At 48.2% G+C, this 19,847-nt stretch overlaps 2 protein-coding genes across 2 annotated transcripts in view; one reads left to right on the plus strand and one right to left on the minus strand.

The window, feature by feature from the left end:
- Positions 1–19,847, minus strand: part of LOC140418029 (uncharacterized) — a 72,033-nt gene that overhangs the window by 43,447 nt on the left and 8,739 nt on the right. The gene's annotated exons all lie outside the window — the stretch shown is intronic.
- The window catches only part of LOC140422297 (uncharacterized), a 380,604-nt gene that overhangs the window by 20,890 nt on the left and 339,867 nt on the right, over positions 1–19,847 (plus strand). The window lies entirely within an intron of this gene.

Here is a 19,847-nt window from a genome sequence, read left to right on the forward strand (position 1 = left end):
ACAGCAGACACCGGGGTGAGTATTGTTTGTTTTATACCACCCGTGATTAGTTCAGTCTGACTGACTACTGGGGACTCCTCAGAACCTCAGGGATCTGTTTCTGGTTTGTTTCTTTGGCGTCCATTCGATGTAATTTCAATGACTGTAACATTCCAGACAGAGAGTTGTTGGTTTTACACCAAGGATGTGTTTGGGGGCGATGTTGAAATCCCCGTGACCGAGAGGGTTTTGGTGCTGCTGACAAATTAAGGCTTAAAGCTATATGGGAGGCTAACCAGAAAGTGTTAGGCAGTTGGAGAGAGTTTGGCGTGTTCAGAGCTCCCAAATAAGGGATCATTTAGCATTATTGCCTCGATGGATCTGCACAGAAAAGCTCCAAATTGTGTGATCAATGTAGGAATTTCAGATATATTGTGTTGTATATATTTGGTGCACAAAGGGTTAAAAGCCTGGGTTAGTGTGTGAATGCTGTAGTTATGTTTAGGGGCAGCACGGTAGCACAAGTGGATAGTACTGTGGCTTCACAGCGCCAGGGTCCCAGGTTCGCTTCCCTGCTGGGTCACTGTCTGTGCGGAGTCTGCACGTCCTCCCCGTGTCTGCGTGGGTTTTCTCCGGGTGCTCCGGTTTCCTCCCACAGTCCAAAGACGTGCAGGTTAGGTGGATTGGTCATGTTAAATTGGTCTTAGTGACTAATAAAAGGTTAGGAGAGATTATTGGTTTACGGGGATAGGGTGGAAGTGAGGGCTTAAGTGGGTCAGTGCAGACTCGATGGGCCCAATGGCCTCCTGCACTATGTTCTATGCCTATGTCTATGTTTATAAAAGTCCTGGTTTGTTAAGCAGCTCGGTATGTTTGAGAGAGGTGCAATTAAGGCATATTAAAATCTTTGGAAATGTACTTTTTTATATAAAGGTTCTCTGGTGAATAAATAATTGGATAAATTGTGTTTAAACTTGAATAATCAGGTCTTGAAATCCGAGTGACATAAGGGTGATGTAACTAATGGAGCTGTGAGGGTATCGGGTATCTAGCAGGCCGTCAGAGTTTTAGTTTTTTGGCTGGAAAGTGAGTTGAGAAACATTTTCTGAAGCATTATTCTGACTGTATTCTGGTTTCTTCAAAAGATCTCTATCCAATATTAAGCAAGTATGCTTGGGTTTGCTAACTGTATTTAAACGTGGATTTTGACCAGAGTTGGGTTTCTTTGAGTGCAGATAAAGATAGCAGTTAAGGGTTATTCTTTCATTGTATTGGTTTTTTTTTTTTTAAATGTGTTTTTATTCAAAATTTTTCAATAATTTTTACAAACCACTATAAAAAGAAAACAAAAAGCATAGTAATAATAAAGATAACAATTTAACAAAACAAAGTGGCATATCTGCCCTTTGCAAGTGAAATCTATCCACCACCCAATCTCCCCCCCCCCCCCCCCCCCCCCCCTCTGGTTTGCTGCTGCTGCTGACCTCCACTTAACGTTCCACGAGAAAGTCAAGGAACGGTTGCCACCGCCTGGAGTACACCTGCAAGGACCCTCGCAAGGCAAACTTTATCCTCTCCAGCTTGAGAAATCCCGCCATGTCACTGACCCAAGCCTCCACACTTGGGGATTTCGCGTCCCTCCACATTAACAAGAGCCGTCTCCGGGCTACCAAGGAGGCAAAGGCCAGAACTCCGGCCTCTTTCGATTCCTGCATTCCCGGATCGTCTGACACCCCAAATATCGCTATCCCCCAGCCCGGTTTTATCCGAGTGTCCAAGACCTTGGACATAGCCTTTCCAAAATTCTGTACGTGCTGGGAATGCCCAAAATATATCGACATGGTTTGCTGGGCTCCCTGAACACCTCACAGACCTGTCCTCCACCCCAAAGAACTTGCTCATTCTCGCCACTGTCATATGTGCCCGGTGCACCACCTTAAACTGAATCAGGCTAAGCCTGGCACAAGATGAGGAGGAATTGACCCTGCCCAGGACGTCCGCCCACAGGCCGTCATCCAGCTCCTCCTCCCACTTGCCCTTCAGCTCTTCCACTGAGGCCTCCTCTGCCTCCTGCAACTCCTGGTATATGTCCGATACCTTGCCGTCCCCTACCCACACGGCCGAGACCAGCCTGTCCTGTATCCCCCGGGCCGGTAGCAGCGGGAATTCCTCCAGCTGCTTTTTCACGAACGCCCAAACCTGCAAGTATCTAAAGATATTTCCTGGGGACAACCCAAATTTCTCCTCCAGCGCCCTCAGACTAGCAAAAGTCCCATCAATAATCACGTCCCCCATCCTTTTGATACCCACTCTATGCCAGCTTTGGAACCCTCCGTCTATTCTACCTGGAACGAACCTGTGATTGTTTCATATAGGGGTCCAGACTGAAGCCTTTGCCTCCCCCCTGTGCCGTCTCCACTGACCCCAGATCCTCAATGTCGCTACCACCGGGCTCGTGGTGTACCGTGTCGGCGGGAGTGACAGCGGAGCCGTTATCAATGCCCCAAGGCTAGTATCCCTGCAAGACGCCACCTCCAACTGGTTCCATGCCGCCCCCCCTTCCTCTACCACCCAATTCCGAATCATGGATATATTCGCTACCCAATAATAGCTGCAAATGTTCAGCAGCGCCAGCCCACCCCCACCCTGACTGCGTTCTAAGAACCATCTCTGAACACTTGTTTGCCCATACAAATCCCGTAATCTGTTTACCCGCTTGAAAAAGGACTTGGGGATGAGGATGGGAAGACACTGGAAGCCGAACAAGAACCTGGGGAGGACCGTCATCTTCCCGCCAGGGAAAGCGGCAGCATGTCCCACCTCTTAAAGTCCTCCTCCATCTGATCCACCAGCCGCGCTAAATTGAGCTTGTGCAGGGCACCCCAACTCTTAGCCACCTGATTGCCCAAGTAGCGAAAGCTCCTCTCCACCATCTTAAGCGGTAGCTCTCCCAGTCTCTTTTCCTGGCCCCTCGCATGTATCGGGAAAAGCTCGCTTTCCCCAACATTCAGCTTATACTCCGAAAGGTCCCCGAAATCTCTAGGATCTGCATGACCTCCCCCATCCCCTCCACCGGATCCGCAATGTACAGGAGCAGGTCATCCGCATACAGTGAAACACGATGCCCCCCCCCCCCGAACCAGCCCCATCCAGTTTCTGGACTCCCTCAACGCCATGGCCAGCGGCTCGATTGCCCGGGCAAACAGCAGGGGGGACAGGGGGCACCCCTGCCTCGTCTCTCGATGTAACCTAAAGTACTCCAACCGCAGCCGGTTCGTCGACACACTCGCTACCGGGGTCTGATACAACAATTTAACCCACCCTATAAATTCCTCTCCAAACCCAAATCTGCCTAACACTTCCCACAGGTACTCCCACTCCACCCGATCGAAGGCTTTCTCCACGTCCATTGCCGTCACCACTTCTGCATCCCCTCCTTCCGAGGGCATCATGATCACATTCAGGAGCCTCCGCACATTCGTATTCAACTGCCTGCCCTTCACAAACCCCGTCAGATCCTCATTGATCACTCCCGGGACACAGTCCTCAATCCTAGTGGCCAAGATCTTGGCCAACAGTTTGGCATCTACATTAAGGAGTGAAATCGGCCTATAGGAGCCACATTGCAACGGGTCCTTATCTCGCTTAAGGATGAGCGAGATTAGAGCCTGCGACATCGTCGGGGGAAGGGTTCCCTTTTCCTTAGCCACGTTAAAAGTTCTCAACAATAGTGGACCCAACAGCTCTGAGAATTTCCTGTAAAATTCTACGGGATACCCAGCCGGTCCCGGGGCCTTGCCCGACTGCATACCCTCCAACTCCTTAACCAATTCCTCCATCTCTATCGGGTTCCCCAATCCCTCTACCCGCCCCTTGTCCACCTTGGGGAACCTCAGTTCGTCGAAGAATTGCTTCATGCCACCCCCCCACCCCCCACTCCCCCAACCTCCGGGGGTTCTGACTCATACAATTTGCCATAAAAGTCCTTGAAGACCTCGTTGATCCTTGCCGTGCTCAGCACCGTGTTACCCCCCCCCATCCCTAATTCCCCCAACCTCCCTGGCCGCCTCTCTCTTCCGCAGTTGATGCGCCACCATCCTGTTTGCCTTCTCCCCATAGTCACACACCGCTCCTTGTACCTTCCTCAACTGAGCCTCAGCCTTCCCCGTAGTAAGCAGGCCAGACTCCGGCGCTCCTTGAACAACCCCTCCTCGGGGGATTCCGCGTACCTCCTGTCCACCCAAAGTATCTCCCTCTCCATCCTGTCCCTCTTCTCCCTGTGGGCCCTGACTGAAATTAGCTCCCCTCTGACAACTGCCTTCAGCGCCTCCCAGACCACACTCACTGAAACTTCCCCCATATCATTGGTCTCCACATAGCTTTGGATAGACCGCTGAATCCGCCCACAGACCTCCTCATCCGCCAGTAGTCCTACGTCCAGTCTCCACAAAGGGCGTTGGCCTCTCTCCTCCCCCAGCCCCAACTCCACCCAGTGAACGGCATGGTCCAAGATCGCAATGGCCGAATACTCCACCCCCTCCATTCTCGGGATTGGAGCCCTACTTACCACGAAAAAATCAATCCGTGAGTACGCCTTGTGCACATGGGCGAAGAAAGAAAACTCCCTCGCCCTTGGCCTGGCAAATCTCCACGGGTCCACTCCCCTCATCTGGTCCATGAACCCCCTCAGGACCTTGGCCGCTTCCGGCCTCTTACCCGCTTAACCCCCCTACCCCCCCCCCCCCCATAGCACTACCGCAAGTCAGCTGACTCATGCTGACCCCGGCCGCTCCCACCTCCACCTCCAATCCCACTGTTGGCTCCTCTTACAAGTCTCCACCCCCCCCACCTAAGTGAGGTTAAGAGAGTCGTCCCCCCCCCCCCCCCGTCCCCCCCTACACCCCGTGTGTACAGAGAAAGAAGAAAAAAACCAAGGCACAATACTCTCAAACCCCCAGCTTCGGATACTGACCACACCATTTCACGGATAAACCGCTCTCCCTGTCTGGGCTGACCCCACCACCTGTGATGCAGCTCTTCCCAACTGCGACCTCGCCCAAAGCCTCAAGGGCCCAGGGCAAAGGGGGCAACAAAAACAAAAGGGAACACGGGGGAAACCCCAACATAAGACTGCCACCCCCCCCCCAGCCCCCAGCACCCCACCAGCAACCTCCACAACATACTGCAGTCCATTGCTCGAGTCCAGCTTCTCATTCTTAATAAAAGTCCACGCCTCGTCCGGCGTGTCGAAATAGTGGTGCCAGTCTTGATATGAAACCCACAGCCTCGCCGGTTGTAACAGCCCGAACTTCACCCCTTTGCTGTGGAGGACCGCCTTGGCCCGGTTGAATCCCACACGCTTCTTGGCCAGTTCTGCACCTCAGTCCTGATAGATACGGATCTCGGTGTTCTCCCACTTGCTGCTCCGCTCCATCTTCGCCCATCGCAGGACACACTCCTTATCGGTGAAGAGGTGGAATTTTACCACCCTGGCTCTCGGCGGCTCGTTCGCCCTAGGCCTCCTTGCCAGGACTCTGTGCGCCCCATCCAGCTGCAGGGGCCTCGGGAAATTCCCCGCGCCCATCAGCATTCCCAGCATCGTGGTCACATACGCCCCAGCATCCGACCCCTCCACGCCTTCAGGGAGACCCAGAATCCGCAGGTTCTGCCTCCTCGACCTATTCTCCAGGTCCTCCAGCTTCTCAGCTTCTCCTGCCTTCTTTTGTGCAGCACCTCGTGCGCCTTCACTCTAACCGCCAGGCCCAAAATCTCATCCTCGTTATCAGAGGCCTTCTGCTGCACCTCCTTTATCGCCGTTCCCTGCATCTTCTGGGTCTCCACCAACCTCTCAATCAACGCCTTCATAGGGGCCAGCATCTCCGCCTTTAACTCCGCAAAACAGCTTCTCAAAAACTCCTGCTGCTCCCGTGACCACTGGGTCCACGCTGCTTGATCCCCGCCAGCCGCCATCTTGCTTTTTCACGCTCGTTCTCTTCTCCAAAGCCGCTTTTTTGATTGTCCCACTCCTGGTCCACTCCGTACAGCGCTGGGGGACCCTCACTTTTTCCTTCTCACATCGGGAATCGCCATCAAAGTGCCGCTGGAGCTCGGTAAAAGGGCCCAAAAGTCCGTTATCGATGGGAGCTGCCGACCGTGCGACCTACCTAGGCATAGCCGCAACCGGAAGTCCCAGTGAAAGAGTGTTTGTACGTTTGAAGATATTTAGTTCCCATTTCTGTTTGGAACTCCCAAAGCATGCCACCTTGCTGTGGTGGTTATATGTTTTTTTATGTTTAATTTATTTGGGTGGTCCTCTCAGAAGAAAACTATGAGGGTATGAGGGGCAAGTTAGATATAGATATAGAACATGCAGTGCAGAAGGAGGCCATTCAGCCCATCAAGTCTGCACCGACCCACTTAAGCCCTCATTTCCACCCTATCCCTGTAACCCAATAACCCCTCCTAATCTTTTTGGTCACTAAGGGCAATTTAGCGTAGCCAATCCACCTAATCTGCATGTCTTTGGACTGTAGGAGGAAACCGGAGCACCCGGAGGAAACCCACGCAGACACGGGGAGAACATGCAGACTCCGCACAGACAGTGACCCAGTGGGGAATCGAACCTGGGCCCCTGGAGCTGTGAAGCCACAGTGCTATCCACTTGTGATACCGTGCTGCCCACAGTTGTTTGAAGTGGATTGGGAAACTGATGGGAAACAGGGAATATTAAAGGAAATATTACATATTTACCAGGTGGTCGGTTAGCTCAGTTGGCTGGTTCATGATGCGGAGCGACGCCAACAGCATGGGTTCAATTCCCAATACAGAGGTTATTCATGAAGGCCCTGCCTTCTCAACATTGCCCCTCACCTGAAGTGTGGTGACCCTCAAGTTAAGCCATCACCAGTAAGCTCTCTCTCTCTCAAAGGGGAGAGCAGCCTATGGTCCTTTGGGACTTTGGTGACTTTCATTTTACAGAATACAACAAATATAGATTCCTTTAAGGGACAGAAATCAAAGTTAAAGATCCCATTAGAAGGAAGAGGCTCCTGAAGTGGCCAAAACAGTAGTAAGCCTGAGGATTGGGAACTTGTTTGGAATTCAGCAAAGGAGGACCAAGAAACTAATAAAGAAAAAATAGAATATGAGAGCAAACTGGCGAGAAACATAAAAAACGCTCCAATAGGAATGTGAAAAGGAACAATTAGCAAAGACCAATGTGGGTCCATTCCAGGCAGAGACAGGAGAGTTTATAATGGGGAATAAGGAAATGACAGAGAAACTAAACAATGTGTGTCTGTCTTCATGGAGGAAGATACAGAAAATCTTTCAAAAACTCAAGGGAACCAAGGAACTAATGTGCAATAGGGACTGAAAGAGATTCGTATTAGTAACAAAGTAGTACTGGAGAAATTAATGTGGGTTGAAAGTTAATAAATCCCACAAAGGTTGAGCTCTACATCCCAGAGTGTTGAAAGAGGCGGCTGTAGAGATAGTGGATACATTATTGTATTCAACTCTCCTCACAATAAACAATAACATTCTATTAGCTTTCCTAATTACTTGCTGTACCTGTATACTCGCCTTTTGTGATTCATGCTCTTGGATATCCAGATCCCTCTGAATCTGAGCTCTGCAATCTCTCACCATTTAGATATTAAGCTTTTGTTATTCCTTCTACCCAGATGGACAATTTCACCTTTTCCCACATGATTCTCCATTTGGCAGATTTTTTCCCACTCACTTAACCTACCTATATCACTTTAGTCTCCTTATGTCCCCTTCACAATTTACTTTCCTTCCTATCTTTGTATAATTGGAACATAGGAGCAGGAATTGGCCATTCAGCCCGTCGAGCCTGCTCCACCATTCAATACGACCATGGCTGATCATCCACTTCAATGCCTTTTCCCCACACTATCCCCATATCCCTTTGTGTTATTGGTATTTAGAAATCTGTCAGCCTCTGCTTTAAACACACTCAATGACTGAGCTCCCACAGCCCTCTGGGGTCGAGAATTCCAAAGATTCACAACCCTCTGAGTAAAGAAATGTCTCCTCTGAGACCGGTCCTAAGTGACTTCCCCCTTATTTTGAAATTCTGTTCCCTGGTTCTAGAATCCCCAACCAGGGGAAACATCTCACCTGCATCTATTGCCAATTATTTTTGGCTATCCTCAACAGACACAGAATACAAAGCAGCTGATAAATGTGAAGAATAGATGATGAATGCTGCAGCATCGATAGCAACCTGTCTTACCATCAAGAGAAGAATTCTGCTGTCAGAGCCAGGCAACTACATATCAGTGAATTGTTGAAGCTTTTCTTGTGTAATCTTGGAGGCCGCTCCGGTCTTTGGAAATCTAGGAGTGGGTACATTTATGCTCACGATGGTGACATGTGAGACTAAAATGGACTATACTTACTACACTCGCATGTATGTTTGCCTGTTGAAAAATGTAAAACGATATTACAGAGTATAAGTTGCATGTTTAGTTTAGCACAGAGCTTAGCATGGTTTAGCACAGAGCTAAATCGATGGCTTTGAAAGCAGGCCAGCAGCACTGTTCAATTCCCGTACCAGCCTCCCCGAACTGGCGCCGGAATGTGGCGACTAGCGGCTTTTCACAGTAACTTCATTTGAAGCCTAATTGTGACAAGCAATTTTCATTTCATTTCATGTAATCATAAGAAATGTTTAAAATTCAAAACGTTTTTAGAAAAATAAAGCTATCAGCGTACATCGCTGGTTCATCTTTTTAAAGGGGGAGGTGTGACGATTGGAAGATTTTAAGAAAATTTGATTCTAAATGTATTGGGCAATTTAAGGGTTAAAATCGTGGGGTTAAAGTGTGATTCACTGCAGTGGTCCTGTTTTTATTTTAAAGAAGGATCCTGTATTGCAGGACCTGGGTGTTTTTAGTAGCCAGAAGGTGAAACTGTCAAAGGAATGTGTTTTTCAGTCTGGGCTAATGGACTGTGGTTTGACTGGAAAGTACTTGTGGAATTACTGTACTTTGCAGCCGGCAGATATCATTTGTTTTCCAGCTTGGGGAGATGATGTCATTTCTGGGTGGAACCGAGGAAGGCAGAAAGGCATTTTAGAAATCTTTGGAAAGCAGTTTTTGGAGAAAGATTTGGAGCGAGGAGTTGAATCTTTGGTCCACAATTCTCCCACAGTAAGACAGATCGAGAGCTGTATCTTTCTTTTCCTGTTGTTTAATGGGAGATTGAGTAGTGACGTTTAAATGGGTAATTGTAAGCTGTTGTTTTTGGGTGTGAAGTTAAAAAGTTTAAATTGTAATCATAATAAAGTTTTATTTTAAAAATAACCCAAGCTCTATTTCTTCATGTGATCACTCCTGGAGCGAATCATTCTTTCCGCACAGTCTGACAAATAAACTGAAATATTGGGGATTTGGTCCAGTATCCTAGACACTGTTGGGATCTGGTCTGGGATCGGAATAGTGACCAATGTAACAATTGATTGGAGGTCCATTTTCCAGTCAGTCCTCCAGCACCTTCCTGTCTCTCTATTAGTGCGACGTCCATGGCAGTTACCCAAATGGGGCACAGGCCCCGTTATTCTCAGCCCTCAGCTCTGTCTCCTGGCTGTCATTGATACAAGCGACAGAGACAGAAAGGTGCAGAGGAGGAAGTGAGAAGTTAAAACTTGTGGCTCGAAATCAACACTTCAACATTTGTCAGTGAAATATATGTTATTGGACTTCCGGGTGCGGCTATGCAGAGCTAGGTCGCATATTCGGTAGCTCCTGCTTGGAACGGACTTTTGGGCTCGTTACAAGACCCCCACGGCATTTGTTTGCCATTTCCCGGTGTGGGAAGAAGGCTGCAACATTCCCCCGACAGTGTCCCCCAGGAAGGGTATGTCTCTTGGTTGCCAGACACGGCAGAAACAGTGAAAGATTTGGCTGCAACTGCAGGATAAACAGGGCCTCTTCCAGCATGCAGGCGGGGGAAGGGCAAGCTTAAAGCTGCAAGCTGACCTGAGGACCTGTATCAAAGGTGAATTCTAGCAGCAGAGGGAACAACTGTGAAAAGATCTCATCAAGGCCACTGAAGGGACTTCCGGCTGCGGTGATGCCTAGCTAGCCGCACGCTTCGGCGGCTCCAGCTCCGACGGACCTTCGGGCTCTTTTAAGAGCCCCAACGGGGAATTTTTCGACGATGCAACCCGGTGTGGGGTGTGTGAGAAGGGAGTCCCCCCCCAAATGAAGGAGGAAAAAACCGGCGGCTGCAGCGCGAGGAATCGTCGACCAAAGGGTCAGAAAGAGAGAAGTACAAGATGGCGGTGGAGAAAGCGCAGGCGACATGGGGGCCTGAGCAGGATGAAATTGTGAGACGGTGCGTGGAGCTGCTGAAGAGGGAGGTGCTGACCCCGATGCTACAGGCAATTTAGGGGCTCAAGGAGACACTAAAGACCCAGGAGACAGAGCTCCGCGTGGTGGAGCAGAAGGTGACAGATATCGAGGACGAGATCCTGGGCCTGGCAGTTAAGACACAGACGCACGAGGCACTTCATAAAAAGTGTACTGAAAGGATCGAGGCCCTAGAAAACGGAGCGTGAAGGAAGAACCTTCGGATACTGGGTCTCCCTGAGGGTGTGGAAGGAGTGGACTGTGGAGCGTATGCAAGTACGATGCTGAGCTCACTGATGGGTGCTGAGGCCCCTACGGGCCCCTTGGAGGTGGAGTGGGCAAATCGGATTCCGGCGAGAAGACCAAAAGCGGGAGAACCACCCAGGGCGATAATCGTGCGATTTTACCGCCTTAAGGATAGAGAAGAGGTCCTGAGATGGGCTAAAAAGGTGCGGAGTAGCAGATGGGAGAATGCAGTGGTACGGTATACCATGATTGGAGTGCGGAGGTGGCGAAAAGGAGGGCGAGCTTCAACCGAGCCAAAGAGGTGTTGCATAAAAGGAAGGTGAAGTTTGGGATGCTGCAGCCGGCAAGACTATGGGTCACGTATCAGGAGAGACACCATTATTTCGAGACGGCGGAGGAAACAAAGACCTTCATCAAAGAAGAGAAATTGGATCGGAACTGAGGGACTGATGCTGCAGGAAATGTTATTGTTAATGTTATGGTTGAAGTTAATTGAGAAGTAAATTGGGAAGGGGGGAGACATTGGGGAAATGTGGGCGCCGGTGAGGGGGGAAAGACGGGACATAGTTGGAGAATGGGGAGGGGGAGGGGAAAGGGTGCTGGTGACGGCGCCGCTACCGATCTCACCTAAAAATTTTACCACGAACCCGGTGGTGGCGGCAACATTGAATATCTGGGGACAGTGGAGGCGACAGAGAGGGGTGCGGGGAGCCCTGGTGGGGTCCCCAATCAGGAACAACCATAGGTTCGCCCCAGGAAGAATGGATGGAGGATTTCAGAGCTGGTACCAGTTGGGAATTAGGAGGGTGGGAGATTTATTTATAGATGGGACTTTTGCGAGCTTGGGAGCATTGGAGGAAAAGTATAAGTTGCCCCGGGGAAATTTCTTGAGATATATGCAGGTGAGGGCGTTTACTAGACAACAGGTGAGGGAATTTCCGTTGCTCCCGACACAGGGGATACAGGACAGGGTGCTTTCAGGGGTGTGGGTCGGAGAGGGCAAGGTGTCAGAGATTTACCGAGAGATGAGGGAAGAGGGGGAGGAGTCAGTGGGCAAACTAAAAGGAAAGTGGGAAGAAGAACTAGGGGAGGAGATAGAGGAGGGTATGTGGCTGATGCCCTAAGCAGGGTAAATTCCTCTTCCTCACGCGCCAGGCTTAGCCTGATTCAATTTAAGGTGCTACATAGAGCACACATAACGGGAGCAAGATTGAGCAGGTTCTTTGGAGTGGAGGACAAATGTGGGAGGTGTGGCGGGAGCCCGGCAAACCACGCACATATGTTTTGGGCGTGCCCGGCACTGGAAGGGTATTGGAAGGGAGTGACGGGAGTGATTTCGCGGGTGGTGAAGGCCCGGGTCAAACCAGGCTGGGGGTTAGCTCTATTTGGAGTTGCGGAAGAGCCGGGAGTGCAGGAGGCGAAAGAGCCCGATGTTGTGGCCTTTGCGTCTCTAGTAGCCCGGCGCAGGATCCTACTCATGTGGAAGGAGGCGAAACCCCCCCGGACTGGAGGCCTGGGTAAATGATATGGCGGGGTTCATTAAACTGGAGCAGATAAAGATTGCCCTGAGAGGATCGGCTCAAGGGTTCACCAAGCGGTGGCAGCCATTTCTCGACTACATAGGGGAACGTTCGAGGGAAGACAGATGACCAGCAGCAGCAACCCAGGGGGGAGGGGGGGGGGGGGCTTAGTTTAGTTTAGGTCAAAGATAATGGGGTTTTGTTACTTGTGTATTGTTAAAAATTTCTGTATTGTTATTGTTGCGTTTGCTTTGTAAGAGGGGAAAAATTGTTGTTTGGGAAAAAATGTTCAATAAAACATATTTTTAAAAAAAAAAAGAATTATAAAAGAAATATATGTTATTTATACTGGGTTTTAATTATTAGATTTAGGCATCGGAGGCAAAGGGTGGAGGGTTTTAATGCGTAACTTTTCCTTTCTAGCTAGTGTCAGTCATAGGTCAGTGGGCAGCACGATCACCTCTGGATCAGAAGGTTAAGACCCAGTTAGGGACCTGTGGACAAAAACCAGTTCCAACATTCCTGGTCCCAGCACGGAGGGAGTGCTGCACTGTCTTTCAAACAAGATGTTAAACAGAGGCCCTGTCTGCCCCTCTCAGGTGGATGTAAAAGTTCCCACAGCCACTATTTTGAAGAAGAGCAGGGGAGTCATCCCCGGTGTCCTGGACAATATTTATCCCTCAGTCAACATCACTAAAAACACATCATCTGCTCATTATCACATTACTGTGTGTGGGATCTTGCTGTGTGTAAATTGGCTGCCGCGTTTCCTACATTACAACAGTGACTATACTTCAAAAGAACGTCATTGGCTGTAAAGCACTTTGGGACATCCTGTGATTGTGAAAGGCGCTATAGACATGTAAGTTTTTAAATTGAAGGTTTATGTCATCTGATCTTGTTATCTGGAACTTAATTGATTTGAGCCACACCCAACTTGCGATTTAATAAATTCACTTTGGTTCAGACAAGACTTTAACCAATTAAGACAAAATCAGAATTCTCTGGATAGTAAATTTGAAAATAAGTTTATTAAATGAAAATGTTTATTGAACAACTTTAAGACATTGACTTTTCCAACTTCATGTGGGTGATCAGTCTGTAGAAGCGTAACCCTCTCTGGCCCCTTCTTTGACAGTAATTCTTGTGGAATTCAGCCTTGGGAGTCTGGCTCCTTCTTTCACAGTAATTTCTTTGGAACCCGGCCTCGGGAGTCTTCAGTACTTGGCCAGCAAGGAAGATCTTCAGAACCTCTACTTTTATCCCCAAAGTGACCATTATCTCACGTCAGAGTTGGGTCTGTTGTCACATGATAATTGGTCAATTTGGTCACTAGATTAATTGAATTGGATCCCCAATTACTGACACCACCTTCTCTCATTATCTTAGACAGGAATACAATAGAACTGTTTCATACTATCCCTTTATCTGATTCTATACAATCCCTTATTCATACAGTTTCAAATGTTGAGGCTAATCAGAGTTTGAAGGTCTCTCTTGTCAGTACATTTATCCTCATTGCACTTTCTTTATACACAGCAATTAACCGTTGCCATTTTTACAGCAAATGAGAATCAGGGCACGATCGAATGGCCATGATGCGCATGGCGTGAATCCAAGTGCGCCAGTTAGATCGCAGGAGAGTCCGAAATTGGGCACCAAGCGCCAATCGGTTTCCGATCTAACTGGCCTATTCCCATTGGCCGGATTAAGGCCAATCTCCATCCCGTTAACGGGAAGGACCCCCTATCTAAAGGCAAAGCTTGATTTAAGCGACTCCCCAGTCGGTCACATGGACGCCGATGAGTATTGGCCCACACAGACATGGGCCAGGCATCACGGTACCCAAGGGGTTCCCGGGCCATGGAGGCCCCCGAATGGTCAGGGATAGGGCAGGGTGCCCCCCGGCACAGCCCCTGGGACGTGTGCATCTTGGCACTGCCAGACTGGCGCCATGGCACCGCAAACCTGGGTATTTCACACTCTGCCCACTCACTAAGATCATTCATAAAGACTGAGTCTTGATTTTGTGCAACAACCATGTCTTTCTCTCCATTTCAAATCCCGTGAAAATCCAAACACAGCGTATTGTGAAATGATTAGATTTAAAACAGAACGAGTTGTTAAGATTCACTGCCTAATAAAGGTGCAGGAAGGAAATTCAACAATAACTTTCACAAGGGAACTGGACAGATTCTGTAGGAAAAGAAACTTGCCGGGTGATGGGACTAATTAGTTAATTCAAAGAGCTAGCATGGGAACAATGGGCGGGATGGCCTCTTTCTGTGCTCACTGAGACTCGTTTGCATTTGAAGAAAGTGGGAAATATCTGGAAGCCACTTCCTACGATGCAGGTAGAAGCCGAGATGATGGAATGTTTCCCAAAGGAAATTGGATGGGCTTTTAAGGGAATTAAACTGACAGGGATACAGGAATAGGACAGGGCAATGGTTTGATCTACAGAGATCTACAAGTTGTGAATCTTTGGAATTCTCTACCCCAGAGGGCTGTGGGAGCTCAGTCATTGATTGTGTTTAAAACAGAGACTGCCAGATTTCTAAATACCAATAACACAAAGGGATATGGGGATAGTGTGGGGGAAAAGGCATTGAAGTGGATGATCAGCCATGATCGTATTGAATGGTGGAGCAGGCTCGACGGGCTGAATGGCCAACTCCTGCTCCTATGTTCCAATGATACAAAGATAAGCAGGAAAGTAAATTGTGAAGAGGACATAAGGAGGTTAAAAAGGTAGATGTTAAATGAGTGAAATAAGATCTGCCAAATGGAGAATAATGTGGGAAAATGTGTAATTGTCAATATTGGCCAGAAGAATAAAAAAGCTTATTATCTAAATGGTGAGAGGTTGCAGAGATCTGAGATTCAGAGGGATCTGGGCGTCCAAGAGCATGAATCACAAAAGGCGAGTATACAGGTACAGCAAGTTATTAGGAAAGCTAATAGAATGTTCTTGTTTATTGTGAGGGGAATTGAATACAAAAGTAGGGAGGTAATGCTTCAGTTATACACGGTAGCACAAGTGGATACCACTGTGGCTTCACAGCTCCAGGGTCCGAGAATCGATTCCCCACTGGATCACTGTCTGTGGAGTCTGCACGTTCTCCCCGTGTCTGCGTGGGTTTCCTCCAGGTGCTCCGGTTTTCTCTCAGTCCAAAGGCGTGCAGGTCAGGTGGATTGGCCACGATAAATTGACCTTAGTGATCAAAAAGGTTAGGAGGGCTTATTGGGTTACGGGGATAGCACTTAAGTGGATCGGTGCACTCGATGGGCTGAATGGCCTCCTTCTGCACTATATATTCTATGTACTATATTGGCGAGACCACATCTGGAGCACTGTGTACAGTATTAGTCTCATTTAAGGAATGATGTAAATGTGTTGGAAGCAGTTCAGAGAAGGTTTACTGGACTCATACCTGGAATTGGAGGCTGGTCTTATGAGGAACGATTGGACAGGTTGGGCTTGTGTCCGATGGAGTTTAGGTGACTTGATTGAACCGTATAAGATGCTGAGGGACCTTGACAGGGCGGATGTGGAAAGGATGTTTCCTCTTGTGGGAGAATCTAGAAATTGGAGTCACTTCAAAAGTAATAACTTGCCCATTTAAGGCAGAGGAGAACTTTATCTCTCAGAGGGTTGTAAGTCTTTGGAACTCTCTTCCTCAAAGGGCAGTGGAAGCAGAGTCTTTGAATATTTTTAAGGCAAAGCTGTATAGATTCTTGAAAATCAAGGGGGTGAAAGTTTATCGGGGTAGGTGGGAATAAGACCACACTAAGACCATAAGGAATAGGAATAGGCCATTCGGCCCTTCCAGCCTGCTCCACATTTCAATAGGATCATGGCTGAAACCAACATTCCTCACGTTCACTTTCCTGCCCTTTCCCCGGAATCCTCGGTTCCCTCACTGATCAAGAATCTATCTCAGCTGGGCAACACGGTGGTGCAGTGGTTAGCACTGCTGCCTCACGCCGCCAAGGTTCCAGGTTCAATCCCGGCTCTGGGTCACGGTCCGTGTGGAGTTTGCACATTCTCCCCTTGTTTGCACGAGTTTCGCCCCCACAACTCGAAGATGTGCAGGGTAGGTGGATTGGCCACAATAAATTGCCCCTTAATTGGAAAAAAATGAATTGGGCACTCTAAATTCACATTTATAAAAAAAAAAAGAATCTATCTCAGCCTTAAATATACACAAGGACTCTGTCCCCACAACTCTCTCAGTTCCAAAGACTCTCAGAAGAAATTCCTCCTCATCTCAGTCTTAAATTGACATCTCTTTATTCTGAGACTATGCCCTCTGGTCAACTCTCCCATGAGGGAAACATCCTCTCAGCATTTACCCTGTGAAGCTCCTTAAGAATCCTGTATGTTTCAATGAGATCACCTCTCATTCTTCTAAATTCCAATGAGTAGAGTCCCAACCTGTTTAAACTTTGCCCCAAAGACAATCCCCCCATAATGGGGATCATCCTAGTGAACCTTCACTGAACCTCCTCCAATAAAATATCTTTCCTTAAATAAGGGTCTTGATGTCTTGAGAAGTGTGCATATTACAGAGGAGGAGGTGCTGGAAGTCTTAAAGCGCATCAAGGTAGATAAATCCCCGGGACCTGATGAAATGTATCCCAGGATGTTGTGGGAGGCTAGGGAGGAAATTGTGGGTCCCCTAACCGAGATATTTGAATCATCGGCAGCCACAGGTGAGGTGCCTGAAGATTGGAGAGTGGCGAATGTTGTGCCCTTGTTTAAGAAGGGCAGCAGGGAAAAGCCTGGGAACTACAGACCGGTGAGCCTAACGTCTGTAGTAGGTAAGTTGCTAGAAGGTATTCTGAGAGACAGGATCTACAAGCATTTAGAGAGGCAAGGACTGATTCGGGGCAGTCAGCATGGCTTTGTGCGTGGAAAATCATGTCTCACAAATTTGATTGAGTTTTTTGAGGGAGTGACCAAGAAGGTAGATGAGGGCAGTGCAGTAGACGTTGTCTACATGGACTTTAGCAAAGCCTTTGACAAGGTACCGCATGGTAGGTTGTTGCAGAAGGTTAAAGCTCACGGGATCCAGGGTGAGGTTGCCAATTGGATTCAAAATTGGCTGGACAACAGAAGGCAGAGGGTGGTTGTAGAGGGTTGTTTTTCAAACTGGAGGCCTGTGACCAGTGGTGTGCCTCAGGGATCGGTGCTGGGTCCACTGTTATTTGTGATTTATATTAATGATTTGGATGAGAATTTAGGAGGCATGGTTAGTATGTTTGCAGATGACACCAAGATTGGTGGCACAGTGGATAGTGAAGAAGGTTATCTAGGATTGCAACGGGATCTTGATCAATTAGGCCAGTGGGCCGACGAATGGCAGATGGAGTTTAATTTAGATAAATGTGAGGTGATGCATTTTGGCAGATCGAATCAGGCCAGGACCTACTCAGTTAATGGTATGGCGTTGGGGAGAGTTATAGAACAAAGAGATCTAGGAGTACAGGTTCATAGCTCCTTGAAGGTGGAGTCGCAGGTGGACAGGGTGGTGAAGAAGGCATTCGGCATGCTTGGTTTCATTGGTCAGAACATTGAATATAGGAGTTGGGACGTCTTGTTGAAGTTGTACAAGACATTGGTACGGCCACACTTGGAATACTGTGTGCAGTTCTGGTCACCCTATTATAGAAAGGATATTATTAAACTAGAAAGAGTGCAGAAAAGATTTACTAGGATGTTGCCGGGACTTGATGGTTTGAGTTATAAGGACAGGCTGGATAGACTGGGACTTTTTTCCCTGGAGCGTAGGAGGCTTAGGGGTGATCTTATAGAGGTCTATAAAATAATGAGGGGCATAGATAAGGTAGATAGTCAACATCTTTTCCCAAAGGTAGGGGAGTCTAAAACTAGAGGGCATAGGTTTAAGGTGAGAGGGGAGAGATTCAGAAGGGCCCAGAGGGGCAATTTCTTCACTCAGAGGGTAGTGAGTGTCTGGAATGGGCTGCCAGAGGTAGTAGTAGAAGCGGGTACAATTGTGTCTTTCAAAAAGCATTTAGATGGTTACATGGGTAAGATGGGTATAGAGGGTTATGGGCCAAGTGCGGGCAACTGGGACTAGCTTAATGGTAAAAACTGGGCGGCATGGACTGGTTGGGCCGAAGGGCCTGTTTCCATGCTGTAAACTTCTATGATTCTATGATTCTAAGGGGACCAAAACTGCTCTCAGTTCTCCAGATGTGGTCTCACCAGCACCTTGTACAGCTGCAGCAAGACTTCCCGACTCTTATACTCCAACCCCCTTGGAATCAGGGCCAACATTCCATTAGCCTTCCTGATTACCTGCTGCACCTGTCTGCTAGCTTTCTGTGTTTCGTGCACAAGTTCCCCCAAGTCCCTTTGTGTTGCAACTTTCTGCAGTTTTTCTCCATTTAAATAATACTGTTCTTTTGTTCTCCCTTCCAAAATGAACTTCACAATTTCCCACATTATGCTCCATGTGGCAACTTTTTGTCCACTTGCTTAACCTCTCAATATCTCTTTGCAAACTGTTTGTATCCCCCTCGCAACTAGCCTTTCCATCTATTTATGTGTCACCTGCAAATTTGGGCACAGTACGTTCGCTTCCTTCCTCCAAGTCATTAATATAAATTGTACACAGTTGCGGTCCCAGGACTGACCCCTGTGGAACCCCACTGGTTACAGGTCACCAATCTGAAAAAGAACCCCTTATCCCCACTCGCTATTTCCTGCTCATTAGCCAATTCTCTATCCATGTCAATATCCTACCTCCAACTCCATGGGTTCTCATCTTCTGACAACGTTTTGTGAGGTACCTTGTCAAAGGCCTTCTGGAAGTTTAAATAAAACACAAGAGCCGGGGCAGCATGGTAGCATTGTGGATAGCACAATTGCTTCACAGCTCAGGGTCCCAGGTTCGATTCCGGCTTGGGTCACTGTCTGTGCGGAGTCTGCACATCCTCCCCGTGTATGCGTGGGTTTCCTCCGGGTGCTCTGGTTTCGGCCACAATCCAAAGATGTGCAGGTTGGGTGGATTGGCCATGATAAATTGCCCTTAGTGTCCAAAATTGCCCTTAGTGTTCGGTGGGGTTGTGGGGATAGGGTGGAGGTGTGGACCTTGGATAGGGTGCTCTTTCCAAGAGCCGGTGCAGACTCGATGGGCCGAATGGCCTCCTTCTGCACTGTAAATTCTATGAAATTATATCTACTGGTCCCCCTCTATCCACTGGTTGAAACCTCCTCGAAACACTCTGATAAATTAGTCAGACACGGTTTCCCTTTCACAAAGCCATGCTGACTCTGCTTGATTAGATTATGATTTCTCAATGTGCTGCTATTACTTCCGAATAATTGATTCCCACACTTTTTGCAACAATAAATGTTAGGCTGATCATCCTATAGTGTCTCGTTTGTGCCTCCCTCCCATTCTGAATCGGGGGGTTGTCACATTGGCAGTTTTCCAATGCTCTGGTAGTTCTCCAGAATCCAAGGATTTTTGGAAAATTACAATCAATGCATCCACTATCTCTTTCAGTCCCTCGTGCTCAATAGTTCCTTTGTTCTCTCGTGTTTTTGAGACAATTTCTGTGTCTTCCTCCGTGAAGACAGACAAACATTGTTTAGTTTCTCTGCCATTTCCTTATTCCCCATTATAAACTCTCCTGTCTCTGTCTGGAATGGACCCACGTTGGTCTTTGCTAATCTTTTCCTTTTCACATT

The sequence above is a fragment of the Scyliorhinus torazame genome, chromosome 5 (assembly GCF_047496885.1).
Source record: "Scyliorhinus torazame isolate Kashiwa2021f chromosome 5, sScyTor2.1, whole genome shotgun sequence".
Classification (NCBI taxonomy): Eukaryota; Metazoa; Chordata; class Chondrichthyes; order Carcharhiniformes; family Scyliorhinidae; genus Scyliorhinus; species Scyliorhinus torazame.